Source organism: Panicum virgatum, chromosome 5N, assembly GCF_016808335.1.
Source record: "Panicum virgatum strain AP13 chromosome 5N, P.virgatum_v5, whole genome shotgun sequence".
Classification (NCBI taxonomy): domain Eukaryota; kingdom Viridiplantae; phylum Streptophyta; class Magnoliopsida; order Poales; family Poaceae; genus Panicum; species Panicum virgatum.
The window spans coordinates 22,205,119-22,213,522 of record NC_053149.1 but is presented as its reverse complement, the minus strand read 5'-3'; positions in this window follow the sequence as shown (position 1 = coordinate 22,213,522).

Sequence of the window (8,404 nt, the reverse complement as noted above, 5' to 3'; positions counted from 1 at the left end):
TGCAACCCAAGGGATATATATAAAGGATATAAAGTGGCTAGGAATGTCCTTATAGGCATACAGTATTAAAATGCAGTATGAAAATGTATTTAAAGATGATAGGTTGTTCATGTTATACTTGCCTTCCTCGTACTGCTCCTGCTGCTGCTCAAAGTGCTCCGAGGACGGCTGCTCTTGGTACTGGTACTGGGGCTCCTCAGATGGATCAACGTCTACTCACGAACACATGGCCAAACAATGCACAATAATAAGCATACAAGCAAACACTAACAAAAACTAAGAAACAGTACATCAATACATAAAAATAGTAAGAAAAACTAAGCTAAAACTATTCTACGCGTTACAACGATCGCGTGGATATAAAGAACGCTAGAAACGGAGCTGAAACGCATTTTCGAGGCTAAAAACAAGTTCTAGGGGCTTATTTGTAAGAAAACTGAAGTTCCAGGGGGTTTTCTGCTAAAACCGAGGGCCTGGACGTAAATAAACCTTATTCCTGGGGTCTAACTCGCAAAAAGGACAGGTCTGGACTGCGGGTTCAAATTCTAGGAAGCTCAGGGGCTAAAACGATAAAAACAGGGCCTATCCGTAATTCCTTTTGAACTAACAGGATCGCGGGTTGAATCTGAATGACTCCAGGGTCTCTTTAGCAAATAAGCCAGGGCGAAGGGGTACGCGCCGATCTGGATCGTTGGATCCAGATCTGATGGCCTGGGTTTTAAAGGCGCTGGATCTAATCGTGGGCGCAGGTTCTCGATCAAACGGCTCAGGGCCATCACGGCTATAGCGGCGGCGGGGATCGCCGGGGGACTCTTCCCCGCGGCGGCGCGTCACCGGAGGTGCCCAATCCGGCACTCCGGGGGCTATTTGGGATGGGGTTTGGCCGTGGAGCTCTATTGCGGCATGGGTAATCCACCTAGGGTGCGAGTTGGGTTTGGGGAGGTCCGGAGCACGAAGTTCGGCGACCATGGCGGCTCGGGGCGGCGAAGTTCGCCGGTGGGGGTGGTTTGGACCGTGCCGGTGCTGGGTTTCGGCAGGAAAAGGGCCTGGGAACACGTGCAAGACGTGACTCGCCCTAGGATACGCCCTGTGTGGCCTAGTGCGCAGCGCAGAGGGGTTCGCCGCGGCGCGGCGGTGCTAGATCGCCGGCGTGCAGTGCTTGGGCTCCGTTGTGGGCCACGGGCTACGTCAACGCGTGCAATAGGAAGAGGGGGTACGGGCGAGGCTCACCGGGCGTGGAATTGGACGGGGAAGTGGCACAGCGGCGTCGGCGTCGTGCTCCGGCGGCAGCGTGCGCGACGGAGATCCGAGGCGGGTCGCTGCAGGGGTTCTCCCGGCGTTTGGATCCTTCGGTTCGACGCCGGATGGCGCTGCGAAGTGGTACCGTGGGTCAGGGATGCTCGGGACTCGCCGGCGGCGTGCAAAAAGGGCGGCGGAAGACTTACCCGCGGCGGGGGGGGGGGCTCTGCTCCGACTACGGGAGCACGGGCGGCGCGGCTTAGGGTTTTGGGGTGGCGGCGGGGTGGAGATGAGGACGCAGGGGCCCGGGTGGGGGCTAATTAAAGGCGGCACCGGGTATCTCGGCGTGCGCACCCGATAGGGATGGCCGGCGATATCTCCGGGCGGAGATCGCGGCTGGAGGTTGAAGAAAGGAAAGGCAGGTTGGGGCGCTGACGAGGGGGGGCCGGCTTGTCAGGGGCGCGAAGGCGACACGAGGCGGGCGGCTGCAGGCACTGGCGTGTGGGCCTGGGGAGCGACGCGGGGTGGCGGGTGACGCGGGCAACGCGCTGACGTGCGGGCCCTGGCGGTCAGACGGGGCGAGTGCGGGCCGGTTGGGGGAAAACGGAAGCGCGTCGGCGATCGGCTGGCTGGAGCGGCGGTGTTGGGCCGGGGGAGCTGCTGGGCCCGCGCAGAAGGTTGGGCTCGGGAAAAAGGGAAGGGGCAGAGTGACGGGCCGGAATCTGGGGTTAGCTGGGTTTTGGGTTTTGCCTTTTTTATTTCTCTCTCACTTCTATTTCTAATTCAAACAAGTTTGAATTCAAATAAAGATTTGAATTCCAACCACACTCAATTAAAAGTATGCACCAGCATGAATGCACAACAAATTTTTAAACTTAGACAAATTTTAATTACTTTAGGAACAAAAATTAAATTAAATGCAAGTCTAGCACAATAAACCTTAGAAAAATAAATAAAGCCAATTAAATTTATTAATAAATGCTGAAATTTAAATTTGGGTGTTACAGGTGCCGGAGATTTCGGCGTCCGCGCCCCGGATGGGAAGTCCGGCGAGATTCGCGGGTGGAGGCCGGTGCGCGAGCGGCGGATGCGGGAGGAGGTTGAAGGGGCCGACAAGCGGGCCTGGTTTGGCAGTGAGTGCGGCGCGGGATGAGATGGGCGCTGGTGTGCGGCGCTAGGCTGAGGCGAGATTGGGCCACGGGGGAAGAGGGTGAGAGGGAGAGGGCCGAGCGTGCGCGGGGTTTGCTGGGCTGAGGAGGCGGGGTGGGCGAGTTGCGGACTGGGCCATGCAGCTGGGCCGCGGGGTGGAGAGAAATAGGCCGCGGGGTGAGGAATGGAGGAAGAGGCGGGCTGGGCTGAGCAGAGGTGTTGGGATGGGTTTTCTGCTGGGCCGGGTTGAGCGCGGGGAAAGGAGGAGGAGTGCTGCGGGCTGGGCCTCAAGCTAGGTTGGGTTGGCTGTTGGGCTGGGTTTGGGTCTTCTAATCCTTTTCCTTTTCTATATCTAAACCACTCAAATTCTATTTGAATTCAAAACCAAAATTTGAATTCAAACCCTATGCACTCAACCAAATAAAAGATGATGCTCCAGCATGAATGCATCAACAAAGTTTGCCCTAAAATAAATTTTAATTACTTATGCAACAAAATTAGATTAAATGCAAGCCTAAGCAAATTAAATCCTTAGAAAATTAAATAAACCAATTAAATTTATTATTAAAGCTGAAAATTAAATTAGGGTGTTACACAACGTCCCCGCGGGCATTATGAAGATGAAGCAGAAGGAGTTCCTTGCACTGAAGCAGGTAATCTCGAATAAAATTATTCAGCATTTCCTTTTTGAGCTAATAACCCCTTGTTCTATCTTTTTGAGTCATGAATTAATCTTTCGATATCTATCTGTCTTTGTCACTTCAGGGGACTATGACGGTCACGGAGTATCGTGATCGTTTCCTGCAGCTTGCTCGCTACGCCCCTGCTGAGGTTGCGGATGACCGCAAGAAGCAGGAGCACTTCATGGAGGGCCTTGAGGACTACCTCCAGTACGCGCTGCTCAACCTTCGCTTCGACGACTTCAACCATCTGGTTGACAGCGCGCTCAACATGGAGCGCAAGCACCGCGAGATGGAGGACAAGAAGAGGAAGATGGTTCCCGTTGATTCCGGCAGCAACACTCGTCCTCGCCTCCAGCAGCCCCAGCAGTACCAGCAGCAGCAGTACCGGCCTGCTCAGCAGTACCAGCAGAGGCCACCCCAGTACCCGCCTCGACAACAGCAGCAGGTGGGGCAGGGCCTGAGGTTACCAGCACCTCCCGCTCGTGCTGCTCCACCAGCACCGCAGGCTCCACGTCCGGCAGCTCCTCCCACCGGACAGCAGGCTCCGGCACTTCCTCGCGTCTGCTTTCACTGCGGCTAGCCGGGGCACTACGCCAACGCTTGCCCCCGGAAGGCGCAGGCGGTACAGCAGGGGCGCCCAGCTCAGCCCAGTGCGCCAGCACAGGGCAGGGTGAACCACGTGATGGCCGAGTCAGCGGCCGAGGCTCCCAACGTGGTTATTGGTACGTTCATGGTTAATTCATATCCAGCTACAGTGATTTTCGATACTGGTGCTACGCATTCCTTCATTACTCAGTCTTATGTCGAGCATCATGGTATTCATACTAGCACATTAAAGAGGTGCCTGTTAGTATCTTCACCGGGAGGACAGTTGAGGTCTCACACTTACTGCCCCAAAGTCAGTGTTTCTTTGAGGGGAGTAGAGTTCTGTACTGATCTGATGGTGCTAGACACCAAGGGCATTGATGTCATTCTAGGGATGGAGACTCTTGCCAAGTGGGGAGTCCGGATAGATTGTGCTCAGAGGACAGTCTTGTTATCAGCTACTAGTGGCCAAGAGGTTATTATCAGTGCAGTGGAGCCTTCGGGATTTCTTCATCAGATGAAGGCTAGACCCACGGACGGTATTCGCGTGGTGTCTGAATTCCTGGATGTCTTTCCGGATGATCTGCCAGGTATGCCGCCTGAACGCGCCATCGAGTTTTCTATTGATCTCTTGCCTGGCACAGCTCCTATTGCAAAGCGGCCCTACCGTATGCCACCTATAGAGCATGAAGAAGTTAAGAAGACTATTGATGAGTTGCTAGCCAAGGGCTATATCCGCCGCAGCTTCTCTCCTTGGGCTTTTCCATTGTTGCTGGTAGATAAGAAGGATGGCTCGAAGAGAATGTGTGTTGATTATCGGGAGCTGAATGCAGTCACTATCAAGAACAAGCATCCTCTGCCCCGTATTGAGGATCTCTTTGATCTGCTTCGAGGTGCTCGTATATTCTCGAAGATTGATCTTCGTTCGGGCTATTTTCAGCTGAGGATCCGTCCTGAGGATATTCCGAAGACGGCATTCACTTGCAAGTATGGGCTATATGAGTACATAGTCATGTCCTTCGGCTTGACTAATGCCCCGGCTTTCTTCATGCATCTGATGAACATGGTCTTCATGGATTATCTGGATGTTTTCGTGGTGATTTTCATTGATGATATTCTGATCTTCTCCAAGACAGAAGAAGAGCATGAGGAGCATCTGAGGCTTGTGTTGTAGAGATTGAGAGAGCATCAGCTGTATGCCAAGTTCAGCAAGTGTGAGTTCTGGATTGACGAGTTTCCATTCCTCGGTCATGTTATCTCCCAGGGAGGCATTGCTATTGATCCGAGCAAGGTGAAGGATGTGCTCGAATGGGAAACACCGCAGACAGTAAAGGAAGTCAGGTCATTCTTGGGCTTAGCTGGATATTATCGGAGGTTCATTGAGAATTTCTCCAAGATTGGGAAGCCTTTGACTTCTTTGCTGGAGAAGAATGCGGCGTTCGTATGGACTAATGAGTGTCAGGTGGCCTTTGATGAGCTGAAGAAAAGGTTGACTATGGCGCTAGTCCTGACCCTGCCAGACCAGACCAAGAGGTTCACGGTATATTGTGATGCTTCGAAGGATGGTCTTGGATGTGTTCTGATGCAGGAAGGCAGAGTGATAGCTTATGCCTCACGGCAGCTACGCCAGCATGAGCTGAACTATCCCACTCATGATTTTGAGTTAGCCGCAGTTGTACATGCTTTGAAGATTTGGAGGCATTACTTGTATGGGCAGCAGTGTGATATCTACACCGATCACAAGAGCCTCAAGTATATTTTCACGTAGAACAAGCTGAACATGCAGCAGAGGAGATGGTTAGAGCTAGTCAAGGACTATGACCTGGAGATTCACTATCATCCGGGCAAGGCCAACGTTGTAGCAGATGCTCTAAGCAGAAGAAGCTATGTCAACATGGCCGTGGCTTTCCAGATGCCTCCAGAGTTATGCGAGGAGTTCGAGTAGTTGAGTCTGGGCTTCTTGCATCATACTTCGAGTGCAGCTTTCGAGGCAGTACCGACTCTAGAGGCAGAGATCAGGCAGCATCAGAAGGAAGATAAGAAGCTGTAGGAGATTCGTGAGTTGCTCAAGAAGGGAAAGGCTCCTCATTTCAGAGAGGATGATCAGGGTACTTTGTGGTACAAGAACCGGATCTGCGTGCCTAATGTGAATGATCTCCGGAAGTTGATTCTGAGTGAGGCCCATGATACAGCTTACTCTATTCATCCGGGCAGCACGAAGATGTACTATGATCTGACGGAACGTTTCTGGTGGTATGGGATGAAGCGTTCAGTGGCAGAGTACGTGGCCATTTGTGACACCTGTCAGCGTGTCAAGGCTGAGCATCAGAGGCCAGCAGGTCTATTACAGCCTTTGAAGATTCCAGAGTGGAAATGGGAGGAAATCACTATGGACTTCATCGTTGGATTGCCTCATACTCAGAAAGGGTACAACTCTATATGGGTAGTAGTGGATCGTCTGACGAAGGTTGCTCAATTCATTCCAGTGAACACTACTTACTTCGGTGCCAGACTTGCAGAGTTGTACATCTCTCGGATTGTCTGTTTACATGGGGTGCCCAAGAATATCATATCTGACAGAGGGTCTCAGTTCACTTCTCGATTCTGGGAGTAGCTCCATGATTCGTTGGATATGAAGCTGCGTTTCAGTACGGCTTATCACCCTCAGATAGATGGGCAGACAAAGAGAACTAACCAACTATTGGAGGATATGCTGAGAGCTTGTGCCATTCAGTATGGTACTAGTTGGGATAAGTGCCTGTCGTATGCTGAGTTTTCATATAACAACAGCTATCAGGCCAGTCTGAAGAAGTCCCCCTTCGAGGCATTGTATGGCAGAAAGTGCAGGACTGCTCTCTACTGGGATCAGATTGGTGAGAAGCAGCTCTTTGGCCCTGATATCATAGAAGATGCAGAGCAGATGGTTCAGGCTGTGCGAGAAAATCTGAGGATTGCGCAGAGCAGGCAAAAGAGCTATGCAGAAGGCAAACGGAGAGATCTGACCTTCAGTGTTGATGATTTTGTGTACCTGAAGGTGTCTCCGATGAGACGGATCCGCAGATTTAATGTCAAGGGGAAGTTAGCACCTCGGTATGTGGGCCCATTCAAGGTGCTAGAGAGGAAAGACGAAGTTGCTTATCGCCTGGAGTTACCTCCCAGTCTCTCTGGAGTTCATGATGTATTTCATATATCTCAGCTGAAGAAATGTCTGCGAGTACCTGAAGAGCAGGCACCACTGGATGGGTTAGAGGTTTGGGAAGATCTGACTTATACTGAGCATCCGGTGAAGATTTTGGAGACATCAGAAAGAGTTACTCGAAACAAGCGCATCAAGATGTGCAGAATTCAGTGGAGTCACCACAGTGAGGCTGAGGCTACTTGGGAGCGAGAAGACGAGCTGAAGAAGACATATCCAGATCTCTTTGCTAGCCAGCCCAGCTAAATCTCGGGGATGAGATTTCTTTAAGGGGGTAGGGTCTGTAACACCCTAGTTTAAATTTCAGCATTTTTATAATAAAGTTAATTGGCTTTATTTATTTTTTCTAAGGTTTATTGTGTTTAGTGTTGCATTTAATCTAATTTTTGTTCCTCAAGTAGTTAAAATTTCATCATAGGTTAAACTTTGGTGTTGCATTCATGCTGGAGCATCTTCTTCTTTTGTTGTTTGGTTAGAGTTTGAATTCAAATTTATTTGAATTCTTTTAGCCTGAGTTTGTATTAGAATTAGAAAAGAGAAGGAAAATAGAAAACCCCCCAACCCAACTTGAAACCCGGCCCAAAGCCAACCACCAACCCAGCCCAGCTCCTCTCCCTCCCGCGCGTGGCCCAAACTCCCCGCACGGCACAGCCCGCCTCCACTCCACTCACACCCCGCACGGCCCAGACTTCCCTCACTCTCTATGCCACGCTCGGCCAGCACACCAGTCCCGCGCTGGCCCAGCCTAACGCGTCGTCCGGCCCAGCTAGAACCGCACGTGCCGCTCCCACTCACGCCCGCAGCCCACGCAGCAGACCAACCCCACTTCCCCGCTCGCACGCTCAGCGCCGCGCAGCGCATCGCATTTTCCCGTCCCCGACCGCTCGGTCCCACTCATCAGCGGCCTTCCGTCCCCTTTCCTTTCTTCAACCTCTCGTCGGCCGCCCCTCCCTTAGTGCACTGGCCCAGCTCCCCGCGCCCCGCACGCCAGCCGACTCCCGCGCGCGACCCTCTCCTCCGCTGGCCCAGGCCCACACATCGACGCCGCTCACCCCATGCCTTCTCTCCTTGTTTGGTTGCTGGTAGCCCGGTCCCACAAGACAGACTCGTCCCCTACCTTCCCTCACGAGCCCGCTGCCAAAGGCCCTCTGCTCCGCGTTGCCCGCTCTGCGACCCCACTGCCCCGTGGGCCACCCCAACTCCGCAGGACCCACCGACCAGCCACGCCCATGCAAGACCTTCTAGATGTCTTCCCCCGCTCGGGATCACGCTGAGCTGTTTGAGCGATCCGCAAATCATGCGCTCGGATCACGGCCGCGATCCCCGCTGCGTCCACGCTGGTTGCGCACGCCAAGGGGCTCGGGATCCCTTTAATTAGCACCGTAGCTGCACCCTAGATCCCTTCCCATCCTGCAACCGCCACCTCTGCACTGCAGCCACCACGCCCGCTCGCTCCACCGTGCAGAGTTCGAGCGCCGCCACGGCCACGCGGCCACACGGCACCTACACCTCGAAAAGACCCCGCAGGAGCGTCTCCGTGGGACCAGGACCC